The sequence below is a fragment of the Podarcis raffonei genome, chromosome 12, assembly GCF_027172205.1.
Source record: "Podarcis raffonei isolate rPodRaf1 chromosome 12, rPodRaf1.pri, whole genome shotgun sequence".
In the NCBI taxonomy this organism is placed as follows: domain Eukaryota; kingdom Metazoa; phylum Chordata; class Lepidosauria; order Squamata; family Lacertidae; genus Podarcis; species Podarcis raffonei.
This window is the reverse complement of record NC_070613.1, coordinates 41539362-41557205: the sequence shown is the minus strand read 5'-3', so window position 1 is coordinate 41557205 and position 17844 is coordinate 41539362. Positions and strand designations below refer to the sequence as shown.

The 17844-nt window shown below is 42.6% G+C and overlaps 1 protein-coding gene across 4 annotated transcripts in view; it reads right to left on the bottom strand.

Moving 5' to 3' along the window:
* Window positions 1-17844, bottom strand: part of RARB (retinoic acid receptor beta) — a 347370-nt gene that overhangs the window by 216836 nt on the left and 112690 nt on the right. For all 4 annotated transcript variants that reach the window (XM_053410538.1, XM_053410536.1, XM_053410537.1 and 1 more), the window contains one exon: window positions 3202-3288. The gene's annotated coding sequence lies outside the window, so the exon portion shown is untranslated. The remainder of the gene's footprint in view (window positions 1-3201; window positions 3289-17844) is intronic.

The following is a 17844-nucleotide window of genomic DNA, read 5'->3' as shown; positions in this document are numbered from 1 at the left end:
TCCAGTAATGCTGTCTGTGGAGCTCTTCACATTTATAGATACAGCTGAAGTATACAATTATCTTCTACAGATTCTAGAGCCCAGTAATCATGTAATGATGCAGGCGTATCTTTAGGATTAATGGAGGCCCAACAGATGCTCAAGGAAGCTCACTAGCCCTATTCAGTTGTTACTTGCTCATACAATTAATGCTAATATGAGGGGAAGAGAGAGCAAGAGGCCTTGCCTCACTGTTGGGTCTTCACTAGCCTTGCCTCCCCATTGTCCACACGCTGGGGCAGAATGTGAGGTGAGATCCCAGGGACTCCAGCAGACTTCCAAGCCAGACTTCCAAACAGCAAGCAATGTGAGAGCCAAGATAGGCAGGTTAACCAGGTTGATCAGCCAGATAAGCAGGCACGGTTCTAGGAAGACAAGCAGGCCGGGTGCCAAGAGGGGTCAGAAGGAAAGGGCAACCAGAGATGAAGTGGAGGATTAAACCAGCAGCACCTGCTACCTGGAGAACTTGAACTTCAGGTGCATGCCTGGATTACCTAGGATGCATATTAAACAGTTCCATACCCACCAGCGTTTCTCCAATGAAAATAGGGATGCCCTATTCCACAAGAATAAGAATAAATTTATTATTTATACCTTGCCTATTTGACTGGGTTGCCCCAGCCACTCTGGGCAGATTCCAACATATATGAAAACATAATTTTTTTAAAAAAAAAAACTTCCCCACACAGGGCTGCCTTCAGGTGTCTTCTAAAGGTTGTATAGTTACTTATCTCCTTCGCTCGGTGGGGGTGGTGTCACATAACCATACCCTCCAACATTTCTCCGATGAAAATAGATACGTCCTAAGGAAAAGCTTTTGAATTATGGTGCTGGAGGAGACTCTTGAGAGTCCCATGGACTGCAAGAAGATCAAACCTATCCATTCTGAAGGAAATCAGCCCTGAGTGCTCACTGGAAGGACAGATCCTGAAGCTGAGGCTCCAATACTTTGGCCACCTCATGAGAAGAGAAGACTCCCTGGAAAAGACCCTGGTGTTGGGAAAGATGGAGGGCACAAGGAGAAGGGGACAACAGAGGACGAGATGGTAGGACAGTGTTCTCGAAGCTACCAGCATGAGTTTGACCAAACTGCGGGAGGCAGTGGAAGACAGGAGTGCCTGGCGTGCTCTGGTTCCATGGGGTCACGAAGAGTCAGACACGACTAAACAACAACAAGGAAAAAGCAGGACATTCTGGGATCAAATCAGAAACCAGGACAGCTTCTGTAAATCCAGGATTGTCCCTGGAAAATAGGGACAATTGGAGGGTCTGCAGTCCTAGCAGCTGGTCAGTGAAAACATGTGGGGTTAAGCCTGTTCACTAAAACAAGGCCAGAGAGGTCCAGCTAAACAACAGAATTCTAAAAAGGTGCCTGTTGTCTACCTTTGAGGGGCAGATGAGAAAACTATTGATGGATCCTCCTGGCAACTAAAGAGTAGTAGGAGACTTAACAATTTAAAATGTTGATTGGTAGCATCATTAAATCAATGAGACTGAGATGACAACCTACACACATTCAAAACAAATGAAGAGAGTGGGGTAAATCTACATATAAAGCAATTTCACTTGATAATAGAAATGAAATGATCCTTGCTAACTTGGCATAGGAGAAGGCCATGCTCTAACCATAATTTCACCACACCTTGGTACCTAAAAAGCGAAGCAGGTATGTGGTGGAAAGATAGCATACCAAACAAAGTCATATCTACATTCAGTGCAGTTGCCCGGTTAAGAAATGTGGCTTGTGGCATTTAATCAATGAAATTTACATCAAGGTCACCTATTCTGAATGATCAAGAAGTCCTGAAATAAATAAAAAATGCTGCTTGTGAAACAATCATATTTCCAACTGCATTTCTGTTAGCCACAAACATGCAGAGCTAAGCACAAATTATCAAAATGTGCATAGCCAGTGGCTTTTTCAGCCACTTCAGAGGGAGGAGAAATGTCCCTGGGTTATGATCTATGCAGGCAGCACCTCCTGCACATCTGAATTTTTAAAATATTGTCTCTCTTTCCTTTTCTCCACATTCAGTACAAAGCACCAAGGTAGCATGTTTTAAACTTGTGCTGTCAAAGCACAAATAAGAGATCAAAAGAGATGATCTCAAATTCTTACCTGTGTTAAGATATAATTCAAAAAAGGCTTCTCAAATTTACAACTAATTGGAGAACCCCTCTTGAAAGCAAGCGCTAACACGGCATGATTAACAGCAGTCTGCCCCAGCAGTTGCTTATGTTCAGCAGTCAGCATGTGAATGCTTCCCACTTCTGCGCTATGTGGAATGAGGGAAATGGAAATCAGACTATGAGTAGACTTTTGTACTTACCCTTCGTCAGTATTGGATACACAATCAAGTCTTAAAGTGGAAGAAAACCACACTAAGGAGAATGTTTCCGGACCCCCTCCCCTTACAGTCTCCAAAATGGAAAGTGCAAGAAGGCTTAGATTCAGGACCTAGCATGGATGGGCAGATGCCAGGTCCCAGGAAGGCCAATGAGAAAGACATCAGACACCAACATTCCCTTTTCTTTCCTTTTAAATTTTTACTAGGGCAGTGCCTGCAGCTGCCCACCATTTTCATCACCCCAGAATGCCTCTGGATTCTGCTACGTCAGAGTCCAGATTCATTCTGGGGGAAAGAAGGTGGCAGTCAGCTACCACCCAAGTAAAAATATAAAAGAAAGGACTCCTGCTTATTGCACCTCGTAAGCTTACTGGAATAGGGGACTGTGTGGTCCCAGGGGTCACCATTCTTATGGTCACCTCAAACCTGGTGCTGACTTTGGGTGCAAGCAGTTTCTACCAAATATACAAGCTCTTCTCCGTAACTCTTTCCACACTAATCACAAATGCTGGAGTGCAACATTCGCAGACTGACTTGTTTTCTAGGTGCAGAATGAATAGGCCTACCTCTTCAATTCAGAATTAAGACATCATTTCATTCTGTGATAAGTAAGGAAGTGAGAATGAAAGAGGCGACTGTGAGTATACATAAGTTTACTTACCAGGGTTCTGGCATAGAGGGGAGGGTTGTTCGTTTCTGTATGTCTTGTTATAGTAAGTTTCAATTTTTTTACTTTATACAGTATGCATATCATAGAAAAAACAATTATATATTTTTAAAAAGTAATTAAGTAGCAAATGTCTTCCCCTCTCACCTGGTGACACCAGTGTCTCCGGAGTCTGAGTGGTTCAAATTTCAAAAGAGGCTTGCTCCACCCAAAAAGTCGATCCTTCTGCCTGGTCTACAAGGTTAAAAAAAAAGGGTAAACCAGATCAGTTTAAAGACTTGCATCTCTGAAGACATGAATTGTTGTGTTTGGGCTGGAACAGTAGAGTATCCAGAATGCCATAATGATGCAGAAATCTTGGGACACAGACCTGACTGGCCCCAACTTATGGGAAAGGCTGAACAGCTCCTCTCTCTATACTCCTCCACACCATCTCCCTCAACCAGACATCCATCCTACCTATTGGACCTTATTGGCCCTCATCCAACCTATTATAACCAGATCCAAGCACTGAGTCAGCACTTTTACAACCTTGCTAGACTCTGATGACTAATAGAACCTGGGTTACTTATTAACATCTGCTGCTTTCTGGTCCAGTTTGGCATGATGCTCTATTTGTTCTTCTCAAGAGTTGTTTCAGACTAGACTTACTTCAGCACTGTCAAAAGACAAAGTCACAAGTGACATCTCACTTAGGTCAAGAGGCAATGATTACTCTTTGGGGACATAAAAAGTGGATTGCGTAACTGAATAAACTTCCTACAGTTGTAAGCACACTTCCGCCAAAGAACATTATATTGAATTAAATGGGGCTTTTTACAAGGGTTGTAATAGCGGCGTAAGAACAATTGCTCGAGAACATAAATTACTCATGGAAGCTGTGAGATCTATTTCTCTGGAGGTTTAAAATGACAGGCATGGCTAAGTGTCTGCCATAAAGTTAAGTATACAGCCCACTTCTCTGGAGCAAGGGGAATGGCCTAATGTTCCCTTCCATCAGTATTGCTATGATCCTGGGGAGTTACAGATTCCAGTTCTGGGGAATTGTAGGTGGATGTGGGCTAAATTTAAATGATACTGTGCCTCCACAGATATCTCTGAAAATAAAGACGAGCAGCATAGATGGCAGCAAATGACTATAAATTAAATTAATAAACTCCTTGAGGAGCAGCAAACGAGCTGTTCTTTTCCACACCACTGCACCAAAGATGGTTCTGAATGTAATGTTATTTTCCAGGAGATTTTATGCATAATTTATATAAAAGTGTAGTAACGGAGAAACAACAACAAAATAAAAACCCAAAAGCAAAATGGGAGGAGACGGACACGACACTAGTGACTCGTATATATTTTTCGCCAACAAGAAAGCAGCAAAATATTAGTACTCTTCTTCAATATTTCCATAAAACCAGGGAAACATAGACAAAGGGCGTACAATACGCTATTTCAACTGGTAAATGTTTCTACTGTGTTTTGAAGCTGGTAATCTCTTCCCCCATTCCCATTCTCTCTGATGCAGTGCCTCACTGCAAGAGGCTGATTCAGCGGAAAGTAAGTCCAGACAGTAAAAGGAGAAGAGGGCATGGCGTCTGTGAGGAAAATGAGGCTTGAATACAGCCTGGGCTTCTGCAGAAGGTTGGTGCTGCGTCAACTGGCGCAAGTCAGCGAGTGCAGAAGACACTGCATTCCTAGTTGGTCTCCTGTGGATTAGCTGGACTATTGCCCTTGCTACCTGGTACTCAAAAATAGTCTCTACATTTCAGATCTTTGTACTCAAAGACACAGAAGGCTATAAATAGGAGAATGGTGACGAACCACTCCTTGCATGACTGTTCTCACACGAGTAATTTGAAGCCCTAACTAGAAAGAGAATATTTAAAAATTCCTTCCACCTTAGAGACCAACAAAGTTTGTTATTGGTATGAGCTTTCGTGTGCATGCACACTTCTTCAGATACCATGAAAGAAAGATAATGTAGAGAAGGGATGGGGAACATCTGACCCATGGACCAACCTGGGCCCACCAGAGGGCCATTTCCCCCAAACTGGCCCATCAGCTGATGGCACTGGTGATGTCAGCTGATGGACAAGAGGGCAGTGTTTAATCTTGGATTGGCTGTGTGATCCTGTTCCCAGTAGGGAATAAGACCACACAGCCAAGGCAGCAGGATTTAATCCATTCATCATCTCCATCCCTGTGCAAAAGTGCTATTTGAAGCAGCTCACATGCAAGAGAATCACTTCAAAGAGGCTTTTGGAAATGCTTTAAGGCACCCCCAGTGCTGCTTGCTCAGATGGGAGAGCGGGGGCAAGTCTTCCCCCTCCTCCTTTAAGTCCCTTTTAAGTTTTAAAAGAGAAGCGTAGGGAGACTCAAAAAAGGCTTTGCAGGTCTCCTCCCACATCACTTTTAAGTCTTCAAGATTGAAGACTCAAAGGGAATGGGGGAGACTCGCAATGCCTTGACAGTCCGTTCCCCCTCCACCTTTAAGTCCCCAGTCTTGAAGACTTAAAAGGGAAGTGCAGGAAGACTTGGGAAAGGTTTTGCAAGTCTCCTCCGGCTTCCCTTTTAAGCTTCAGAGAATAGAGTGCAAGGGATTTTGACAAATGGGTGCCCCTGCTCTCCTGTCAAATTTGGTCCACAAGACAGATCCTGAAGGTAAAAAAAGCTTCCCCATTCCGGGCGTAGAGATTACCACTTTTTCTCCAGTGGCCACAATTTATCCCCAACAACCATGGCTATGATAGTTCACAATCAACTTTATGGAAACAGATGTGCCTTTTGTGGATAAACAATAAACCAAACAATATTTACGTTGTATTTAATGTTCCATGTGATGAAGAAATTATGTTGTCAGTTTCTCCACAAATCATATTTGATTCTGTGAGATTGCATAATGTTTTTATTGTTCAAAAAGAAGTAACTGGATAAGCTAATTATGGTGGGAAAGGGTAAAAAAAGGAACGGGGGTTGGATATTGTCCTTCAGAGTGTTATGTTTCCTTTATTAGCATAGCTCAATGAAACTAAACAGAAAGAGCAATCTAATAACAAACATTCTTTGAGGGCTGTTAAGGGAGCAGAAGGACATCCAGTTATTGTTCAGCCCATCCCATTGGTCCATATATGGCTCAAAAGGTACAATAGAAGGAAACAGGAAACTGAATGGTCCATCTGCATTATCTTATTAGCGGCTAATGGATATCTGAGAGGAACACACATCTAATTCTGAAAGGTCTGTACCAATCTCCTAAGTAATAACTCCTAATTAGCAGATTCTGTTTATAGATGGAACTTAACATACCCTTTTGTCTCAAAGAGATGCAGGCATCTGGAAGGAGATATGTGCTTCTTGAAGAAAAAATAACAAGTGGGTATTTTTCTCGTTCTCAAATAAAAGCTACTATAAATAACCAAAACAAAATCTCAGGCTAAAAGGAGAGAATGTGCATTTGAACTAAGACTACAAGGATCAAATGTGTACTAACTAGCCTGAAAGTTAGTACTTATACAAGGACTTAACATTTTTTTTAATAAGAAAACTGATGGTTTCATATTTTTTTAAGATGTCAAAATCATTTGTAATAAGCCCTATTACAAATCAGAACAAGAGCTGGTTTTAAATATGCTAAAAACCTCCCTTCTCGACCCTAATGCAACAGGGGTGGCCAACTCCCAAGAGACTGCGATCTACTCGCAGAGTTAAAAACTGGCAGTGATACCCCCTTTTGGGGGGTGCAGGGCAAAAATGTTTTTGTTTTGTTTTGTTTTGAGGAGCCAAAGTTGTTGAGCTTCTTTGAGGGGAGCCGGTGATCTATCAGTGATCTACCACAGATGTCCAGTAGATCACGATCTACCTGTTGGATGTGCCTGGATTATATGAATTAAAAGGGAGGCAACACCATGAATTATTTTACAGAAGGCAAGTCTGCAGTTCACATAGACTCCAAATGGATAAATTACCAAAGCAGAGGAGCATGTGCTAAATATTTTAAGTACACTTATATAATCAGGACTGATCCAATACATTCTGCTGCGTAAGGCGCGAGAGCAAATTCTGTCCCAATCTCAAGGCAGGACAGAAACTCTAATAACTGCTTCACAAAAATATAATAGTAGCAATAACAGTAACAACAATAATAAACAACCTCATGACAACCAAACCCAGCTACACTAGGCAGCTGCCCCACTCTACCTAATGGTTGGGCCAGCAGTTCTGATTCTGGCACTCTGACATGGTTACAGCAGTTTGGCATCTGTGAACCATGAAGCATCTTTGCAAGTACTAAGAAATTTATTTTTTGTTGAAATTATTGACACTTGCTAAGGTGGGTAGGTTTTTAAAAAATTTGCTTGCCTAAGATTAAAATCTTTCCAAAGTGCTTATGCTTCAAATTGATTGCATCACAGAAAACGGCATACTAAAAAATCAGCAAACCTAACATGAAAAATGACAGGCAAAATGACACTAATTTATCTGCATTTGCTCCTTAGCCCTAAGATATGCTGTGCCAGAAAAATACATACTTAACCATGTGACATCCAGACACAAAACATGAGGCTATACTTAAGCTGCAAAAATGCAATGATGAAGGCACACTCAGATGCTGATCAAGGATTTAATGACTGCTAATCAAAACAGTTTTTATACATAGATTTAATTTGTATTTGAAAATAATTTGAAAAGACAGAAGACTGAGATGTAAAGATGTGCTAAATCTCATAAAGTGGTTCTCGAACTTAATCCATTCCAGGAGTCCATTGGACTCCGAAAACCATTCAAAAACCAAGGTGCAGCCTCCAATTGGCTGCAGGAGCTTCCTGCACTCAATCGGAAGTCACGGACATTCAGCTTCTGAAAAAGGTCTGCAAACCAGAACACTCACTTCCAGGTTTGTGGCATTCGGGAGCCAATTTGTTCGGGAGCCAAGCCGTTCTAGTACCAAGGTACCACTGTACATGATAAAGCTAAGACGTAATGTACTCAATAATGGTCCAACATACACCATTCCACAAACAGCACAATGAGTCTGATGGTTTTATCCAATGAAGTTGTCCAATTTATGCAAGGGCTTCCACTTATGCAATAGAACTTTCCCTCTGCCTCCTCCCCAACACCCAAAACTGCTCTGGAGTTCCCCCAACTCCCACAAAGCAGATTTTGGGGAGGTGGGGCACATGAAGATAGGGTAAGATAGGATAGGAGAAGTTCCCTAGCTCAAGCAAAACTACTTGCTGAACTGGGACGCAGGTGGCGCTGTGGTCTAAACCACTGAGGCCCTTGGGCTTGCTGATCAGAAGGTTGACGGTTCGAATCCCCATGACGGAGTGAGCTCCCGTTGCTCTGTCCCAGCTCCTGCCAGCCTAGCAGTTCGAAAGCACAGCAGTGCAAGTAGATAAATAGGCACCGCTATGGCGGGAAGATAAACAGCATTTCCATGCGCTCTGGTTTCCGTCACAGTGTCTTGTTGTGCCAGAAGCAGTTTAGTCATGCTGGCCACATGATCCGGAAAGCTGTCTGTGGACAAATGCCGGCTCCCTCGGCCTGAAAGCGAGATGAGTGCCACAACCCCATAGTCGCCTTTGACTGGACAGAACCACCCAGGTGTCCTTCACCTTTACTGAAACCATCTTTCAGCCATCTTTCAGACGCCAATAGACAAGAATCAGAAATAGATCTAAAAATTAAAAATCAAAGTATTTATGTGCTTATAGAAGTACTGGGGAGGTAGGAGCAACCCTCTGCTTGCCCCCCAACCAATCAACTGTTCTGTTTTACTTTTCATAAACCCTCAAGAAGCATGCAAAGGACTCAGTTTCCTCAGAGGCCAGGTGGAGGAGCAGACAGAACCTTCTTCAAAGATGGGAGAGGACCATCAGGTGTCTTTTCCTTCCCCTATGCCTGTAAACTGAAGAAGGCACCACCAGCATACTGATGTTGTGAGCATCTTTTCCTGCCAGACTGAACCACAAGCGCCATGAAGCCCAGCAGAAGTTTGAAGCTTAATCCCCTTTATACCCTGCAGAAAAAGAAGCTGCCTGTCTCGCTACATCTTTGTCACATTACAAATTCTCGAGGGAAAAGGAGAGGAATTTGTTCTAAAGAGCAACCCTGTATACCCCATCCTACCCCCCAAAGTAAGCTTTTTCTCACTGCACAGGTGGCAGAGGGGTGAAGCGTGCAAGCCAAACTGAAGGCGGGGGGTGGGGGGGAGGTCTTGAAGCTCCCTAGCTCAAATTTGCTTTTGTATAGGCGTTGCTTCTCAATTGTAATAAGCGTGTATTTTTTAAAAAATAATCTTTATTGCATTTTAACAACAGAAACAAAAATCCGGTCATTCAACTTCTTATGTAGTTCTACCAGCGAATAATTTATCTTGAACAATAAGTTCACAGTTTCTTCAGTAAGCAACATTTTAAGTATTTCAAGGTCAGTCTCTAGTTCTCAGGATCTTATCTTTCCAGCTGGCTCTCACTCCTACAATAGTATCAAAGATCTCCCACTAGGGGGACACAGTTTCCATTTGTATCAATTTAAGTTACTTTTCTCCATCTTGAAAAACAGAAGAGGACGGAAGAAACTTTGTATTTTTACTGACTGTCAAGTCCATTCTGTCAAAAATATTTTAATATAGTTCTCCAAATGTCAAAGGCAGCCCGTTCCCAGGCTCAGAGCTGAGGTTTTTTAATTTCATAAAGCTTGTTAAATTTAAAAATTTCCCCCTGCTTCTTCAAAAGGGGGGTTTGCATTTTAAACAATGAATATTAAAACCTTTATCAAAACCTTTCAGGATTTTAGCTTGTAGGGTCTTTGTTTCGATCTATGTACAAAAAGCGGAAGGCGGACTTCCTATTTGAGCCTCCCCGCGTAGCTGCCAAATTAATTCTTTTTATATCCTCCAATTAAAATTAAAGTCCGATTTTGACCCTTTTTCTTTTAAAATCTTCCGATTTGTTCTACTCACGGGTAGTTGCTTTTGGGATCAAATTGTCCATAGGAAAAAGTCAGCGCTCTCCGGCAATGGCTGTGCGGCTTCACTCCGTGAAATAAGCAGTCTGTTCGCAGCACCGCGCCGCTCGCCCTATCTCGCTCCGGAGACCCGAAAAATCGAGTTCTCCCCGCGAGTAGGGGAGGCGCAAATGGTGCCCGCCGAACCCCAAGTTCACAGGCTTCACCCGCCTGTGATTTTTGGAGGGTCCCTGCTTTCGCCGCAGCGCGGGACCCAATCTCACGGAGCTAGTTCCTCTGGAGATCAGAGGAGCTCCGCCATTTGCCGATGGCGCCAACCCGGAAGTCTGTAATAAGCGTGTATTAAAGACAAAATGCTTTTCCATTCAACAGCCTTTTGGTAAGTAACTTTGCAGGAAGCGCACACACACACCAAACAGATGCACAAGCAGCTTGTGCATCCCTTTTTTCCATTCTGTGAGCAATGAACAGAGAGATGAGAAAGCTGAGAAGTTGCACATCTCCCCATCACGATGCTGGCTTGTGGGTTTGGGGAGTCTCCAGGAAAAGCGTCCCTAGTGGGTCTCCCTCAGGCCACATGATGGCTACTGTGGCAGGTTTTCCTCTAACCTGCCTCTTTCCTTAGGCAGTAGACAAGCAGAAGGAGCTTCAGATGCTTACTCACTCCCCCCCCCCGGCCTTCTTTCAAAATGGGGCATATATGGCAGGTATTCAGGGGTGCAGGGACGGCATGGAGCTTTGCAACTGACCGAGAAATGTGTCATGGTTGTGCCAAGCACTGCTCCTGCCAGTTGGTGGTGGCATACCCTCCAAGCGTCCCAATTTTCCAGAATCAGTCCACGAATTACAAAAGCCGTCCCGGCTTCTGATTTTATCCTGGGAGGTCCCTATTTCCCTTGCTAGCTCAGGGAGGAGGATGAGTCGGTGCTTGTCCTGACTGGCAGCAACGATGGCCCATTGGCTTTCCATGGCCATTGCTGCTGGCCTCCTCCCTTGGGCAGCTCATCTGTTTAACTTTTATATGTTATTATTATTCAATACGATTCTAATGATTGTTGAATGTTACTTTTTGATGTAGGTTGCCTATTTTAAAGTTATGTTTTATTATCACATTTTTGTATTGCATTAGATTGTTATAAGATGCACATTTTTTGTTTCTTCAGCTTGTAAACCGCCTTGAGTTTTGTAAGATAGAAAGACAGTATACAAATTAAAAATGATGATGATGATGATCACAGCTGCTGGAGAGAGAGGGCGAGAGGCTGCCACCGCCATGGCCCAGCTCCGTGTAATACACCAGCTCTGAAGGGCAGGCAGAGAGCAGGGCTGCTCTGGGTGGGAAGAAAGGGGGAGCAGAGCACAAGGGGTATGTATGTATGTATGTATGTATGTATGTATGTATGTATGTTTAAAATAAAGCTTTGTGTGTCTGTTCATATCTAATCTTGCCCCTTTCTAAAATTTATTTATTGGTGTCTGTTTTTCTTTTTTGTAAATCTACCGTAGAGTAGCTTAGCATCGAGATTAAGGGGTTTTCTCAGGACAGTGGAGAATGTGTGTGCTGTGTCCCGTTGGTGAAGTGTTGGTGGCACTCGCCCATCTTCTAATAGGAAAAGCTCTGTGGAGTGGGGAAGGGGGAACAAAAAATGGGGGGGGGGCAAGGAGGGTCAGTTGCAGGGAGTGAGAACGTCCCTATTTTCATCCAAGAAATGTTGGAGTGTATATGGTGGACCACCTTCCTACAAGGCTAGCAAACAATTGTGCATGCTGGTAACTGTTGTGGATTTCTTTGCAAGGCTTACTACAGTTCATCTAACTCTCGTTCCTTATTCCAGCAGGCACTTCACCATGTCAACAGCTGGTGCCAGCCCTGCCCCTTTACTGCACTGCCACAAAAGGGGAGAGATGAATTGCTTTCCTATAGTACGCAAAACCTGCAAGAAAGTCATGTGAGTACTTCAAGCCCTAGCCATGTTTGCAGGATGCACCAGACTGGGGACTTCACCACATTTAATTGGATTAAAGCAAAACAAAGTCATCCTGGACATTTTGCATCCTACTTAAAGGAAACAATAAACTTTCCCACATTAAGAACTTCATAAAAGAGTTTTATGGGAAGTATTTCGCCCTTTGCTTTGCAAGGGAAACTCTACTATGCAATCACTATCTACTAAGAAATATCTGTGCATCTTACACTGCCCCTAGCTCTTTCTGTTTGCATTCCATATTTCTTGGATTAGTCATCCATGGCCCAGCATAGTCTGGAAAGAAAAGATAAATGTACAGGTCAAGCGATGGGTTAACAATTTTACTGTTTGCAGAGCCCCAAGAAGTCAGATACAGCAGAGCTAGATTGTGTTTACGTAACGGATAAGTGGTGGATTTCCTGTGCAGTCACTTCCAAAAAACACCCTGCGAGGGAATGCACTATAATTACCTCAGCAGAGACCAGGCTATCTCCTTCTAACATACAAGGCTGTGATTTTACTGTATGGCTGCAATTAAGTAAACTGTAATACACACAGACAGGTCAATCTTGTTTTCTGAATTACATTGCTCCAGGAGTGGAGAACCTGAAGTCCCCCAGAAGTTGTTGAACTATAATTCCCATCATCCCTAACCATAAGCTATGCTAGGAAAGCAATGTTCTGAAAAGCACTTTCCTCTTCACCGCACTGGTACACAAAATCAGGGCCAAGTTGTGAGCCGAGTACATAGTAAATGAGACCATATGCAGGTCTTTGAACATATCTGCTAATCCCATGTGATTAATGTGTCTGATCGGTTGTGCAAATTGGCTTTGGTTTGCTAGGAAAGGTTGGCTGTCCAGTAAGAGCACATATGACTGCCAATAATTATGTATATCCAATAGTAGGCTATAGAGGAGGATCTTGGATTACATCTTGGGGGTGAGAGTGGGATCTGTAAAATTCAGCAGAAAACTTGGTTTATTAAAAGTGACAGAATTGATGGGTGAGATGTAGCCATCTAGATAGGAATATCCTTGTGCATCAAGTGCTCAAAGACAGACAATCAAGGAAGAGGTATGCCCCAGGGTGGAGCCAGTGTGGCAGTCTTGTCCCTTAAAAGACCTGGAGGCCTACATGGACCATCAACCTGTGCCTTTATATTATACATTTAGGCGGTTCTCAAGGGTTCTTTGTAGGTATCTCTCAAAGTTTTGGTTTAGTCCCTAATGAGCATGGGTCCCATTCTTTTCTGCTACCTGCTGGGGGCTGCCACTCACACAGAAACGAGGCAAGGACAATCTGGGAGAGAAGAAACGTCTAAACCTCAGAGCACAGTGCTGTCAAGCCTAGATCGCCTATTGAAACCCTTTCTAGAGATGAGTGTCTGGTGGTCTAGTCTCCTGGAATGGAGAGAATGGGTATGGGCAATTGACCCAGCTAAGGTGGATGAAGCCAGGCAGAATGTGAATACAGTTGTATAATGCTTCCTGGAGATGTATGGGTGATGGCGATCTGTCACCAGCATTCAGGCAGATTGAGTCTACCTCTTACAGCCAGACAACATCTAGCTGGCTGAATTGGTTGCAGCTATATTAAGTTTGGCAGGAAAATATTTGGCAGACTCCATAGCCTACTTAGGGAGAAGGCTGATAAGGGATTCTAAGGGTGTGGTTTTACATCATTAGCCTCAGCCACATACTCAGGCTGCTAGTGGAGTCCACAGGAGCACAATAGATCTAAATGCCAAGCAGATCTCTGAAGGTTGCCCTGACATGCAAGCAGGTTGCCCCATAGTGGATTCCTTGTCCTGTGCCACACCAATGCATTGCATCATTTTCCAACTACTCATTACTCCTGTGCAGCATGGATCAAAGATCATCACAAAATGTGTGGATTATAAGTGGAATTTGCAGCTGAATTCCAGGTATGTGTAAACTCTAAAATCCAGTTAATTGTGTGGTTAGAGTACCAAAATAATATTTCCCATTAAGACACAGTGGCTCAGTTCGGTTCATAGCTCCCCTCAAAGGCAGAAATTACCATATCTATGTAATAAAAGGCTGAGAAACCAAATTCAAAATATGTTATTGACTATCTGCTAAGATCTGAACCCTGAATTTAAGGTCAAGGGCAGAGTTTAGCCAATAGTGAAGGGTCCAAATTTTCCCATTTTCCTCGTTTTCATTTTTTCTACCCTACCTTCTTGCCCATCTCCTAGGTTACTTTTTAGCATTAGCCTTCATCTCACCTCCCCCAGCAGTTATTTTAATATTTCCAGTTTTTATTTATAGAAAAATATTTTGTAACAAAAACTTGAGTAGACAGTTGTTTTCATCCTTAATATGTTCTAATGTATTTATCATATTAAAAATTAACAGTGCAATGCTATACATTTTTCAGTTTCCAGTTCCAGGACCTTCATTTATTTGCTCTTGGGCATTTCCATCAATGTAATTATTCTGCAGAGTGAACTGGAGATATCAGTGGGTTAGTAGTGAGTATGAGAATTTATTATAAAACCTGTTCTCTCTCTCCATACACACACCTCTCTTGTTTCTCGTTGAAGGAGCAATAAGGAAGTAATGTTAGGCGAGAACAACCATTAAATGCAAGGAGAGAAAATTGTGGCAAGTAAAACAGCCATTTAACAATCAATAATTTGCCTAACAGGGAGCCAATAAAACAACTGCAACATGCAAATAATACACTAGGAAAATGTAGTAGTTCTGAATCATCTACAACCATTGCAAAATCCTATCAGTTTGGCTATAAAGACAAAAATGCACTAAGCACAGGTTTCAAAATCCCATTTCTACAACATGATGTATTAAGCAGGCCTAAATGTCATCTAGATAATGGCTGAGGTCAAAAGCACCTGGCAGATTTGGGAATCTGCTAAGGCTTCACCACTGTAGACATGGCCTCATGCTCCAAGTGCTGCTGGTGAGCTAAGTCCAGCTGCCATTATATTTGCCGAAACAGTTGAAGAAAATGCTACATCAGCATTATAGGAAATTAGAATGGCAAGCTATGCCCAGCATCCTGGCACTTCGTGGAGGGCTGCTGTCGTCACCTGACATCACCGAGGAAAGGGTCCATGAAAAGGCAACTACCTGGAGGAATACCTGCAAGTTAATCAACTGAAAGAGAACCTGTAAAGGAAGTGCAATTGCATGACCCAAAGTGGAAAAAATGTGCAATGTTTCAATGCTTGCTAAGATATGGCAATGGTGATAAGTAAGTCAGAAATATTTTTCAATGGGGAACTAGATGAGTACTAGGGAAGAAACAGAAGCTGCTATAAAAGGAACGATGATGTGCTTGAGAACAGCAAAATGTTGGATACTTTACTGCGCACAATGGTTTGTGCATGTGGCTTATCTGAAAGGGGAAAGATAAACAACACGTGGAAAAACCTGCAAATCTAACTGTGAACACACTAATGCCGTGAACAGGGGAATTTTCTATGAACCATCGGAAGACAGGAAGCGTTGAAACCTCCAACAAATCAACAGAACTCACAAAATGGAAGTGAGGAAATTCAACCAATCCTAGAAAGGGATGAGGACTCATTTAAACTTGTAAAACTCTCTCTCTCTCTCTCTCTCTCTCTCTCACACACACACACACACACACACACACGGGTAGCAAGCATGGTGCCCTCTAGTTGTTATGGAGTACAATTCCCAGTGTTCCTGACAAAGCCAAATGGGGCTCATGGAGTTGCAGTCTAAAACATCTGGAATGCACCACATTGACCTTACCCTATTATTAGAAATACATTCTTTGAAGGCTGTCAGCCCAGTTTATGAGTATATTAGATTTCAGCCTGAGCAACTTCAACATGCTGGACCAGCAATTACTGAAGAAATCAAGACCGCTCTGTTGGCTAGAATGTGGTGCTGATACCACCAAGGTTACAGATGTGATTCCCATAACGGACAGTTGCATAGTCCTGCATTGCAGAGGTTGGACTAGATTATACTCAAGGTCCCTTCCAACTCTATGATTCTAATATAAGTACATGGGAATTTATTTTATACACATATATAGCATAATTTGAAGTTCTGGCTTTCTTCAGAAGCCCACTATACATTTTTAAAACAATAGCTAAGAAAAAAATAGAACCAAAAACATATATTGAATATGACAGAAACCCGTACTTCAGGGAGCCAAGACATAAATGAATGAAAGAAGGTAGTGTGGGAAAGATTTGTATGTTTCCACATCAACACTTATGTAAATAGCAACCAATTACTGGTCTGGCTTGAATTCTTTCCCCAAAATAATGGAAAATGTACAATCACAGTCACAGAGACGGAAATTGCTTTTGCTTGGGTGTTTAGCTGGTTCCTCTAACTTTTCCGTTGGAGAAAGTAGACCACTGTAATTCACTGTATGTGGGGCTAACCGTGCCTGGCTGCCTATTACTAAAGAGGCAAGTTGAAGGTTTTGTTGGCATTTGAAGCTGTAAACCATGTGGGGATCAGGATAACCTAGGAGTCTGCCTCCCTTGTGGTATGGACCCGGCCCATCTTCAAGGTTTTCTGAGGAGACTCTGCTGACCATTCACATATTAAAGATTTTACATGACCAGTGTAGATTATCACTTGGTGATCATGCCTTCTCAACAAAAGCACCCACGCTCTGGAATGCCCTCTCTCGGATAATTCATGGAGACAGTAATGACCTTTAAATTTCTATTAAAAAAAAACAAAAAAAAACCACTGTATGTTTATCCAGGCTTCCCTTAATCTTTCGTTTTGTTTTGCACACTGCTCAGTTTTATTTCTGAAACACAGTTCTGTTGTGGCTTTATCTCATTTTTAATGATTTTTTGTACGATAAATATTAACGCTTTTATGCTAACTCCTTATATATATATTTATTATATTAAGCAGTATAAACATGTACAAATAAACCAATAAGTTGGCTAAATATAATTGCATTGATTCTTAGATCGTCGTGGGGGGGCGGGGAGTCAATTCATTATCTCTATGGCAATCAAGATGCAACACACATTTGTTTGCATGAAAATGGCTCCATATGCTTCAATTTGTAAAATGCAAGAGTAAGCGAACAGTGTGATATTTTCAATGGCCTATTATTTAGATAGCCTTGGCAACTGATCTAATTTATGATTAAGATTTGAGATATTTATAACAGTGCTTTCAATTTCATAAAAGCCAACCCTACATACAGTGGAACTTCGGGTTACGTACCGTCCTCCTTGCGAATGCTTCAGGTAATGAGCTCCGCTAACCCAGAAGTAGATGCCCCTTGTTGCGAACTTTGCCCCAGGATGCGAGCGGAAGTCGCGCGCTGGCGGCGCGGCAGCAGCAGGAGGCCCCATTAGTGAATGTGCACCTCATCTTAAGAATGGTTTCGGCTTAAGAACGGACCTCCGGAACGAATTAAGTTCCTAACCAGAGGTACCACTGTAAATATACAGGGTGAGTCTTTTAAAAGAGGCCCAATGGAACATGTGTACTCTGTATCCACGGGGCCTCTTTTAAAGGACTCACTCTGTATTACCAAATCTCATTACCTTTTATTTACCTATCGTGTCCGACTCTTTGTGACCCCATGGACCAGAGCACGTCAGGCACTTCTGTCCTCCACTGCCTCCCGCAGTTTGGTCAAACTCATGCTGGTAGCTTCAAGAACACTATCCAACCATCTCGTCCTCTGTCGTCCCCTTCTCCTTGTGCCCTCCATCTTTCCCAACATCAGGGTCTTTCCCAGGGAGTCTTCTCTTCTCATGAAGTGGCCAAAGTATTGGAGCCTCAGCTTCAGGATCTGTCCTTCCAGTGATCACTCAGGGCTGATTTCCTTAAGAATGGATAGGTTTGAT